This window comes from Medicago sativa, chromosome 4 (genome assembly GCF_051527215.1).
Source record: "Medicago sativa cultivar Bolivia chromosome 4, Bolivia_mono, whole genome shotgun sequence".
In the NCBI taxonomy this organism is placed as follows: domain Eukaryota; kingdom Viridiplantae; phylum Streptophyta; class Magnoliopsida; order Fabales; family Fabaceae; genus Medicago; species Medicago sativa.
This window is the reverse complement of record NC_140752.1, coordinates 63,510,968-63,524,014: the sequence shown is the minus strand read 5'-3', so window position 1 is coordinate 63,524,014 and position 13,047 is coordinate 63,510,968. Positions and strand designations below refer to the sequence as shown.

General features: G+C 35.1%; 1 pseudogene; it reads right to left on the bottom strand.

The window, feature by feature from the left end:
- Positions 1-4,472: 4,472 nt before the first annotated feature.
- LOC146930611 (secreted RxLR effector protein 161 pseudogene) lies at positions 4,473-5,215 on the bottom strand (annotated as a pseudogene).
- Positions 5,216-13,047: the final 7,832 nt, after the last annotated feature.

Here is a 13,047-nt window from a genome sequence, read left to right as displayed (position 1 = left end):
CTATAAAAGTATCTTATTGATGGAATTGAATATTATTACAATTGAGAAAGGTTTGGAAAAAAAATATTGGACTTTTCCCCAAACCTGCAGAGAAAATACAACAAAATGTTGTATTTGCCCGGAACTGCACGTGCCTCACACGTGGAGGCATGCGCCTTGCGCGTGGCAGCGAAATAGAGAACATTTGCTCTCTGTTGCACGCACCTTGCATGTGGCTTCAACCTGTTAGGAAACATGGCATCCATGGAAGGAATGAAAGAAAAGCTATGAAAGTATCTTATTGATGGAATTGACTATTATTACAATTGAGAAAGTTGGTTACAATGTGACATCTTAAGCCTATTTATAGGCACTAACTAACTAGTAACTATATGACTAACATATATCTCTAATAGTCCCCCCGAAGTTGGAAGGTGTTCAAAACACTTCCAACTTGAGATGAGAAAATGCAAGGAAATACATCAAGCAAATGAAAAAAATACAAGGAAAGATGCCGGAAATACATCGGCCAAGAGCATAGCAACAACCAAATGCTTATCCAACAAGAGGAAACCACAACTCAAGATGTAACCACTTGGAGGAAGAAGCAACCAAACAACGCTTAACCACCATCCGGTAGAAGCCAACAACCACAAAGCCATAAAAGGCACAACGCTTAACCATTCATGACGAAAGCTTATCAACATGGCTGATCCATCATGAACAGAAGCACAAGACAAGAAAAACAAGGATATCCAAAATCAATGATAATATCCAAAAGAAAAAGAAGTGCAAGGAAGGGCCAAAATCTTCAATGGAAGGAGGTCATTTGTTGAACAAACTTCACACCAAAGGTACCATGAAGCAACCAGACCAAGGTTCCAAGAGATAGAAAAAGAGATGCACTCCAATGCCGAGCCGAGACAAAATAACCAAATGCAACATGCATACTACAGGGCATGTCAACAACAACAAAAGACAATGAGCCAATGGAGATGAATAGCCATGTGATGTGTCTTCAAACCATAGAAAACAAATCCATGTTGATGCAACTTCAAGCCATAGGCCAACAAATCAATACTTCCAACAATGAAGCTTAAGAAAGAACCAACAGAAAGTGTGCAATCTTCTGCAATCTAACCAATCAATAATCAAAGGGATAGCAATATAGTAGTAAGAATCAAAATGATTCAACATCCAACACATACTGATAGTGAATCTCAAGACATGGATATGTTGTAGTGAAAACAAGGTTCACTGGTAAGAACTTTGCAAGACCAAATACACTTTAGTAACAATATACTTAGAATTATGAATCTAGCCATAGCAACAAATCCAAAATGGATGTGAAATCTTCATAATTTGTACAGGTCAGATGCAAAACTATTGAAATCAGTCTTCAAAGATAACTTCTGTCAAACAGCTTATGAGCACTATATTGCCTCACACTAAGAACAAACTGAACAAACAAATATCAAGAATCGATGGACAAGAACGAAACGAAGATATCGTTCAAACAACATATAAACACAGGTGAAACAAGATTTAGATCAAATCAAAGACGATCAGATCCAAAATCGAAACCGAATCGCAAACTGAAGCAGAATCGCTAACTGTAATGAAATGCGATGGAAATAGAGTCACGATCTCAAGAACAGAAGAATTCAAATCACTAATTAGCGGAACCCTGGGATTTTGGGGAAAAATGGTGAAAACAAAATCAAACCGACTTGTGAACAGAATCACGTACAATGAGACTCGCAAAACGCAAAACAGAATTGAAACACAGAAATCGAAGAAAACTGAAATTGAAGGAAGAAATCATAAACAGTAGAACTTGTGATATGAATCTAGAACAAGAATTGTCAAGAAAATGAAAACGAATCGGGAACGATGACAGAAAGTAAGGGAAATTGAAAGAAAATTGAATATCGAAAAAGGAAGAATTGACAGAAGGAAAATAAGAAAGTGAAAGAAAATGTGAATGAGAAAATTGGATTTTCTCTAGAAAGTGCAGCGAAATTATCCTTCAAGGTGGATACCAGATTAGCTCTGATACCATGTTAGGAAACATGGCATCCATGGAAGGAATGAGAGAAAAGCTATGAAAGTATCTTATTGATGGAATTGAATATTATTACAATTGAGAAAGTTGGTTACAATGTGACATCTTAAGCCTATTTATAGGCACTAACTAACTAGTAACTATCTGACTAACATATATCTCTAATATATACAACCCTCAGTGGCATTTTTGACTTCATCGTCGTCTTTTTGAGTGCTTTCTTCTTCCTAATTGGTCTTGGGACACAATTGCCCCAACTTGAATGCTTTCATAGGTCTCTTAAATCTTCATTCCATGTCTTCCATATCTTCACGAGGAGCCTTGCTTTGCCGAATTACAAAATTTTTCAATACAATACTTCAGAAACACCTATGAATTGCTTGCTAGGTAAGAACTAAAATTACATGACTCGATATGAAAATATTACAAAATTTCTTTAAACCACAAGCAAACTCCTCTTTATTGACTCAAATCATTACTAAAATGACTAAAAAAACATATTGAAAATAATGTAAGATGACATGTCATCAAAATCCATTTGTTGCAATGTATCATGAGAATCTCATTGCTCGCTTTAGAAATTTTTACAAGATAGAAGGATCATTGGGTGATTCTAACTCTGAACAAGATTCGGTACTCGTGAGGCTATTCACACATTCTTTAATTGGCAAAAGCTTAGGATTGATGCGGAGATAAACATGTTGCGGTAATGACCAGTTGGAACACATTGAAAGATAAATTCATTAATCGTTTCTACCCTCAGAGCAAAGTGCATGGTACGAAGACCGCAATAGGCAATAGCTAGGGCAACTTAAACTCTGTGATGCATGGGAACTTTACAAGTCCATGTCGAGGAGATTCCATAATCACGGGTTTGATGATAACACCCAAATTCACATATTGAGGAATGGATTACAGCAACAACATACACTTTTGCTAGATGAAACAACAGAAGGATATATAACTAGTGTCAAAGAATGTTGTTTATGCTATCAAGATCATAGAATCTATGGCATTAAATGATCAAAATGCTTAATACAACAGATGCAACACCCTAAAGAAATCTGGTTTTCTTGAGTTGGAAACTACTGATTCCATCTTAGCTCAAAATAAGCTTCTCACCAAAACTATTGAGTAAAATTATGTCCAAGAGAGTCGGAAAAATCAATAAATATAAAGCATGCAAGAGGAGAAGAAGCAGGTGACTTCTATCTAAGAGATCATCAAACAATTTTTGTCCACCCGAAGAAGAGATCAATTTTTTTAATAATCAATATGAACAAAACCCCGCAAATTTAACCAAAAATCTGAAAAACTCAAGTCATTTCCATGTTAAAAACTTATGTTACTCAAGGAACAAGAGATTTACAAATAAAAACTAAAGCATATTCCTAGATTGGCAAAAACTAGCTAGGCAATGACTGTAGTAATATTTAGCAATTTCCAATATGTCATGGACATTAGGACCTAAATGAAGACAAATTCAAAACTCGTAAGATAACTCCCAAAAGAGTTCACCAATTAAAAATGGTGACTTCTTAAATATCACATACTACATGTAGTGACAAGGCAAATTCTATGGTACATTATTTAGGTGTACCAGTACACCAAATCATTAAATTAATAATTAAATGAGTTATTTTTTTAAGAAAAATAATTATTTTCTATCATTGACAATTATAAAAATTAAATCTTAATTACCAAAAGCGTCGATGAAATAAAATTTAATTTTTTTATTATTCATAATGAAGAATATTGATTAATTTTTCATGAGAAAATGTTAAAAATTTAATATGATTCTTATAAACAATGAAATGATTTTTTTCTTATGAAATGATATTTTCTAAAACATAAACATTGGCAAATAGCTCTTTACTTCATAAAATGATCGTTAATTTATCAATTTATGAAACAAGAGTACCAGTACACCTCAATTTGTGAGGTGCACCGTAGAAGTTCCCGAGTGACAAACCATAAATTAGTTGATGGGTAAATGTGTTCTTTTTTAGGGAGGGTAAATGTGTTTCTTGTTAGCGTTTGTTAGAACAATCACTATGTTCTTTGCGCAGCAAAAGTGCTTATGAAGAATAAGCTATTTTAAGCAAGATGAGAAATAACAGAATTGTTTGTAAAACTGAAAGAGAGAAAACTAATAGAAATTTTTATTGATTCACACACATTCTCTTTACAACACATGAGTGAGTATATATACAACTAGATGTTGTAACAAACTCCTCTAACAAACTAACTACCTTGGTTAACAAGGTAACCACAATTTGTTATTAGACTCAGCTTCTGAATACATTAGAAGCTACACATCAGAAGCCAGCTGATGTTCAGAGGCTGCACTTCAAAAGCTGCTGTTCAGAAGCTTCACTTCAGAAACTGAACAACAGTTATTGATTAATATCCTAATACTCCCCCTTAATCATAACTGCTAAATATTAAAAACACCTAATTTCTTCCTCAAGAATTCAAATATGTCAAGCTTCACTACTTTTGTAAAACCATCAGCAATTTGCAGTTCTGTGGGGCAGTAATGCAGCTCAATCATTCCATTAGTTACCTGCTCCCTAATGAAATGGAATCTGGTCTCAATGTGTTTACTTTTGCCATGTGAGATTGGATTCTTAGCAAGACTTATAGCTGATTTATTGTCAATTTTCAGTGTTAGAGGCTTCGTCACTTCAAACTTAAGTTCCTTCATCACTGAATCCAGCCATAGTGCTTGACAAGTAGCAAAAGTTCCAGCTATGTATTCTTGGTGCACCATGAAATTGCAGCATCATTGAATTTGTACACATAGCCTGAAGTGCTTCTCCTATCAGTCAGATCCCCACACCAATCACTATCAGAGTATCCTTTGAGATCATTCACTTTGCTTTGAGCTCCATAAGGAAATAACAGACCAAAATCTATGGTGCCCTTTATGTATCTGAGAATCCTCTTTGCAGCTATCAGATGAGATTTCCTTGGATCATGCATGAACCTGCTGATCACACTCACTGAGTAGCATATGTCTGGCCTGCTGTTACACAGATACCTCAGAGATCCCACAATTTGCCTGAACATTGTGGAATTCACTTTCTCCTATTCAATGCATTCATCCAGCTTTGAGTTTGTTTCTGATGGATTTAAAACTGTATTGCAGTTTTTCATTTCAAACTTATCAAGCAACTCACCAATGTATTTCTGCTGATACATCACTATTCCAGCTTTCAATTTCACAAATTCCATTCCTAAGAAGAATGAAAGTTCACCCAGATCAGTCATTTCAAACTCCTGCTTCAGTTTCTTCTTAAACTTCTCAATATCTGATGTTGAGCTACCAGTGATGAGTAAGTCATCAACATACAAACAAATTATAATAGTTCCTCCATCAGAAAGTTTCTGAACATAAACACCAAACTCAACTACACACTTTTCAAAGCCTATCTGGGTTAAAACTTGGTCAATCTTCTTGTTCCATGCTCTATAGGAGCCTGTTTTAATCCATATAGTGCTTTGTGCAGTTTATACACCATATTTTCTTTCCCAACAATTTCAAAACCTGGTGGTTGTGATACATACATTATCTCTTCCAGTGGGCCATTTAGAAATGCTGACTTTACGTCTAAATGGTAGAGTGACCACTCATTCTTACAAGCAATAGCAGTGACTAACCTCACAGTTTCAATTCTAGCAACTGGAGCAAACACTTCATTATAGTCTATGCCTTGCTTCTGAAGAAAACCTCTAGCCACCAATCTTGCTTTGTGCTTAGAGACTTGTCCATCAGGGTTCAACTTCACTTTGAATACCCATTTGACATCAATTTTCTTTTTCTTGTCTGGCAAGTCAACTAGCTCCCAGGTTTCATTCTTCTCAATTGACTGCAGTTCTTCAACCATAGCTCTTTTCCATACATCAGTCTTCAAAGCTTCTTTGTAATTAACTGGTTCAGCATCTGCTAATAATGCAAAGTGAATGAAATCACCTTCATCATTCACTGCATTATCAGAGGTTACTTCACAATCAGTCAATCTGGCAGGTGGATTTATGTTCCTTTGAGGTCTTGCTGGTGCTATGATTTCCTCTTGATCATCTGCAGTCACTTCATGATCATCTTCACCTTCTGATTCATCACTTGAATCAGGGTATATGTAGCTTTGCTGGATTTCACTGTTGTACTCAGGTTCATTTTCCCATTTCCACTTCTTAGGTTCATTCACTATCACATCTCTGCTGAAATGAACCTTCTGATTCACATGATTGTATAGTTTGTATGCACCAGTGGGATGATACCCTATGAGTATCATAATTTCACTTTTATCTTCTAGCTTGCTCCTTCTAGCATCTGGTACATGCTTATAACACAAGGAACCAAACACTTTGAAGTGTTTAACACTAGGCTTCCTTCCACACCAAGCTTCTTCTGGCACCTTCAGATTTAGCTTCTTAGTGGGACACTTGTTTAGAATGTAAGCAGCAGTAGTTACTGCTTCACCCCAAAACTTGTGTGGCAAATTCTTCTGCTTAAGCATGCTTCGGGTCATGTTTAGCAGAGTCCTGTTTCGTCTTTCTGCCAGTCCATTATGCTGAGGAGTATATGGAGCAGTCACTTCATGAACAACTCATTGACTTGTGCAGAAAGCTTCAAATTCCTTTGATGTATATTCTCCTCCACCATCTGTCCTTAAAATATTAATAGATTTATCACTTTCCTTTTCTACTAAGACTTTGAATCTTTTGAATGTTTCTAAAGCTTCACTCTTAAGCTTAATAGTAAACAGCCAAATCATTCTTGTGAATTCATCAATAAAGGTAATGAAGTACTTACTACCACCAAGAGAAGGTACCTCAAATGGGCCACATATATCTGAATGAACAATTTGCAGTGCTTCACTTGCTCTTTTAGGTGCATCAGATACAAAGGGTAATCTACTTTGCTTGCTCTTCACACATACTTCACATATGGATTTCTTGGCATTCAATTTTGGCAAACCATTCACTAACTCTTTAGAACTCAATTAGAACTCAATTCACTAAGACTTCTAAAGTTTAGGTGCCCATACCTCAAATGCCACAATGCTTCAGCATCTTCAATGACAGTTGCAGACATATACATCATCCTGTTGCTTGATATGTTGCATCTATAGGTTCTGTTCTTTGAGAAAGTAGATTTCAACACCAGATTCTTCTTTGGATCAAACAGTTTCAAAGATTCACCCTCCATTGAAACTGAGAATCCTTTCTCCACTAATTGACTTATGCTCATCAGATTACACTTCATATCTGGGACATGGAACACATCTTCAATTATCACTTTACCACCAAAATTGCTTCTGATCACTATGTTACCACTACCTTCTGATGCAAGCTTCCTATTGTCAGCCAATTTGATACTAGTTTTCTTGCTAGCATCAAAATTAGTTAACCACTCTCTATGAGTTGTCATATGATTAGAACACCCAGAGTCAAGGTACCACTCTTCACCTTTCATCCTATCTTCACATGTGGCAGCCATTAACAACACTGCATCAAGGTCACCTCCATGAGCAATATTGGCTTCTTCAGTATTCTGATCTTTCTTGAACCAACACTCATCAGCAAAATGTCCAAACTTGTCACAATTATATCACTGAACCTTACTCTTATCAAAATCCTTTTTCTTGTTCTGATTTTTCCCAAAACCTCCTCTTTTAGAAGATTCAGTTTTGTTATCAGCCTTGGATTTTGAATTGTTGGACCAATTTGGTTTACCCTTTCCTTTCTTGGAATTCTTGTGATTTCCCTCTTTCTTTGTTGTTTGAGCTTAAAGGGCTTGCTGAACTGATCTTTCAGAACTTCTATCAATTACCAGCAATTCATGTGCTTCTAGAGAACTCTGCAATTCTTCAATCTTCATAGTTTTCACATCCTTTGCTTCTTGGATTGCTACTACTATGAAGTCAAATTTTGGGCTTAAAGATCTCAACACCTTTTCAACTACCATCTGATCAGAGATGTTTTCACCACAGTTCTTCATCAAATTCACGATTTCAATCATCTTTGAGAAATAATCACTCACCTTTTGGTCTTCTTCCATCTGCATCATTTCATACTTCCTTCTATATGATTGCAGCTTGACCTGTTTCACCTTTTCTCCCCCATTGTGATAATTCTCAAGAATATCCCATGCTTCCTTTGATCTTGTTGCTTTGGCTATCTTCTCAAAGTGCTGATTATCAATATTCTGTTGAATGTATAACAGAGCCTTGCAATCTTTCTTCTTGTTTTCTCTGAATGCAGCTCCCTGCACATCAGTAGCATTTGCAGGAGGTTCTTCAAACCCATTCTGAACAAGATCACTCACATCTTGCGCGCCAAACAACGATCTCATCAAAGCGTTCCATCATTCCCAATTCTTGCCATCAAGAATCAAGATATTTGATCCAAAACCGTTTGTGTTCATCTTGCTAAATCTCAGAAAAACAGAGAAATCAATACACACACCTCACTCTTTGGTTCCCGATGTTGATTCCCATCACTTTCACTCATGTTTCCCAAGATTCAACCAGGCTCTCGATGCCAATTGTTAGAATAATCACTATGTTCTTTGTGCAGCAAAAGTGCTTATGAAGAATAAGATGTTTTAAGCAAGATGAGAAATAACAGAATTGTTTGTAAAACTGAAAAAGAGAAAACTAATAGAAATTTTTATTTGATTCACACACATTCTCTTTACAACACATGAGTGAGTATATATACAACTAGACGTTATAACAAACTCCTCTAACAAACTAACTACCTTGGTTAACAAGCTAACCACAGTTTGTTACTAGACTCAGCTTCTGAACACATCAGAAGCTACACATCAGAAGCTAGCTGATGTTCAGAGGCTGCACTTCAGAAGCTGCTGTTAAGAAGCTGCACTTCAAAAGCTGTTGTTCAGAAGTTTCACTTCAGAAACTGAACAACAGTTATTGATTAATATCCTAATAGCATTGATCAAAATAACTTGTTATCAAACACTTCAAAGATAAAATATATGTAGACATACGTTTAAATCATCATAAGAAAGAAGACACTGCACACTGGGATCATTTTCTAGAAAGCAATGCATTTATACATAGATGACACACATAATATTATGATAAGTAGGTGAAACTAAGCTTTACAGAGAGGGTAGCTGGAGCCAATTTAGAAGGAGCATGTACACTATTGAGAAACGCCTTGACCCCAGGTATGCCACATCCTACTGCTGCAGGGGAAATGTAGGCGCATCGGGTTGCTGCAGCAATGGCTAAAACCATGTTTACAACCAGCGTTCACTACAAACGCCTGACGAATGGAGCAAGCAATAACATGATAGAATGGTGCATATATACTTGTGATTGAGTATGAGATCGTCGGTGAGGAGAAGCTTAAAACAGGCAATACTTTCAACTTCAATGTTATTGAAGAAGGCAGCAATGCTTGTGCCTAAACCAATACGAAATAAAATGATCCATTTGAGGAAGAAATACTTTGATATAGTGTGATATCTAAGTCTTTGTTCTAGATCTCCGATCTTCCATGATTAGATCATTCCTACTAAGTTGTTTTCAGATATTGTTCAAATATTCTCACAAAACTTATACAAGTAGATAAGTTCAAATAAACCAATCCAAGAAGCCCTACTCTTTTTGATGTCATTTTGCTCTTAACTTATAGAAAAGGAAAAAAAAAACATTTTGGCCAATCAAAAAACTAATTATAAGATTTTGAGGATTAAAAATAGGAAGTTTAGTTATTTTGACAAAATTATCCCTAATTTTGCTCATGTACCAGTTAATTAAATTAGATTTGTTTGATAATTTATATTTTCTTTATATATACTAGCGTTAAGATGGACACTAACATGCCTGTCTTTTCGCTTTTATTAACAAAGAACAGTGTAATTGTAAAAAAATTATGAAGTGAAGGGTAAAACTGGAAGCAAAAGTCTTACACCAAAGCACAATTTTTTTTATATAAGGTTAAGGTAAGATTTTTTATAGTGTACAATATTGTTTCTATTGTCGTGTATTGTTTCTATTTTATTGGGATTTACTTAATTTTTAATTGATTATTTATACTATATATAAAGAGAATACATCATTTTGGTCTAACTTTTTCACTTCCAATTATACCCTTAAACAAATTTTCTTGTTATGTTGTTTTTTTTTTTTTTGACAAGTTGTTACATTGTTGTTGTCTTTTAAAAAGATAAGAATTTATATTATATTTTATATATAAAAAAATTATATTATATTTCATATATTGTCGATGTCAACAGTGGCGGATCTTGAGTAAATTTTTTGGGGGTGCCAAACAACCATGAAATATATGTAAATCAGTTTCAAGAAGTAGAAAAAATAATAATCTGCCATCGTGGTTTAAATTGTTTGAAAGCACCAAGTGGGTGCAGGTTCGAATCCCTGCTAGCATATTTTTTTGAATAGAAAACGTAAATACGAGAGAAAAATGTAAAAAAAGGTGGCGTGAGTGTCGAACTCGCGACCACTGGGGGGACTGTAAGGCTAGCTTACCGCTGCAACAACTGAAAACATGCTGAAATAATATGCCTAATATGGTATATATTGAAAACCCAGGGGATGCCATGGCACCCATGGGTCTCAACTAAGATCCGCCACTGGATGTCAATGAAAGATAAGTTTAGTTTGTTAAAATATGAAAATGAAAAATATTTATATCTATAATTTTAATAAAAATTTAAATTTCATAAAATCAACATTTCGTAATATATACACATTAGCACAATAAAAAAGCAGATAGATGGACACCGACAATGATGTTGTTGGGTGTAAAATCAACGTTTGATAAAATAGTTTAAATGAAAGGATAAAAATGGAAAGGAAAATTTCAGCCCAAAAATTGGGTGTATTCCCTTTATGTATTGGTGTGTTTCTATATATATATATATATATATATATATATATATATATATATATATATATATATATATATATATATATATATAAATTTGATATTTAATTAAATAAAGAAAGACTAAATTTTAAATAAAACACTCATATAAAAGGAAAATTAAAAGGAAAATGCCACACCAAAAGTTTGCATCCCTTGATTCTTAGGTGAAATTATAATAATTCATAATTGATCAGGGAGATGAATAAAATTAACCACGAAAGTAAAGTTGACCATGAGTTTCACCAAGAATCATATTTGATTTTTTCTCAAACGATTTGTCCTTAAACGAAACTCATTGATCACTTAATTCAATAATTTGGTTATTTGATTTTCAATATATAAGATGACATATTTGATAACATAATCTTAATTTAATTTTGAAGAAAATAAAATTAGACATAACTCCTTTTTCACAGCAAATATCTCAATGCGGACAAGGTCATTTTTCATAACAAAGATTTCTTGTGAGCATCCTAAAAGACACGACTCCTTGGCAAGCAAAGTAAACTCCTTAGCGAGCATCTTGAGCACCTCGCGAGCACAAAACCATCTTGCAGATAACCAACTCCTTGCGAGCATATATAAGGGCTTACCTGTTCTTAACGAACGCAACTCGAGGGAGATTCACAGTTTTTCTAAAAATTCACAAGTGTTGTACGTACCCTTAATTCAAACACCATTACGCCCCCTTGAATATAAGGTTTATCCTCGCATAAACTTTCCCTCTTGAAATCATCACCCTTATTCAAGAGCAACGACTTTTTTTAGAGGGGGGGGGGGGGGGGTATTGTTCTGAACTGCTTGAATGACTAAGGCCATCTCAGTCCAAGCCCAATTATAAACAGGCCCAATTCCTCATTTGGTCAACTATGCGCATCACACACAGACACACACACACACACAGACACACACACGTTGCGAGGAGGGTGCCTTCAACAATCCGGGGTACTGATTCAAACAGTTATAATGGTCCCTATCATTGCCATTCAATCGTGGTGGATGCTTACAATTCTACCAACAGTTGTGCCAACGACATTGCACCTCTTCACTATATAAGGGAACTTTTCACAGTCCCCAAAGGTACGATCTTTTTCTACCATTAACCCTCCATTTTTGCTTAAACACTGACTTGGGTGTTAGAGAGTTTGCAGTCTGTTGATACATATTCTCCACCATTCCAAGCATTAAAACGTCCAGAACCATCGCATCAGACGTTTTTCTCATGATCTTGGTATATCAATATATATTTAAAATTTTGATATTAATTAAATACATAAAGATTAAATTTTAAATAAAATGCTCATACAGAGGGAAAAATTTAAAAGGAAAATGGCACGTCAAAAGTTTGCATTCCCCTAATTTTTAAATTTGTTTTTTTTAACCCTCTTTTTTTTTTGTTGTAAAAAACGGCGGTGGCAAAAAGCCAACCAACAAACTGGAGGGGACTATACCAAAACTTCAAAATTACATACAAAATCTAAGGTTAGGCCACCCTAGTTTGTTTTTGATATAACAGTCCTTAATAAACATAGGAACTTCTTGCCAAACATTGATTGAAGGAATGGTGAGAGAATGATTTGCAAGGAGGTCAACTACTTGATTCCCCTCCCTAAAAATGTGAGAAACCAAGTAATTCATTGTATTTAAATTGGTCATGACGTTGAGCCATGCATTTCGAAGCTTCCAAGGAACCTGATTGGAACTATTGGCTGCCATGACAACTAGAGCTGAGTTAGTCTCTATCCAAATATTATGTCAGTTGTTTTGATGTGTTATCTCAACAGCTCTCATGAAAGAACATAACTCAACATAGTATGAGTTGGTAAAGCCAAGAGGTTATGCAAAACACAAAATAGCTTCAGCTGCATGGTCTCGAAAAATTCCACCACAACCTGAGATGCTAGGATTCCCCTTTGAGGTGCCATCTATGTTACACTTAAATCATGAAGGAAAAGGAGGTTGTGAAATAATTTCTTTAATCTGAGGTGGTCTCGGATAATGAGGTGCTCTCTTATTCTTAGGTGAAGCTCGAATAATTCATTATGAATATAAGTAAAATTGATCATGAAAGT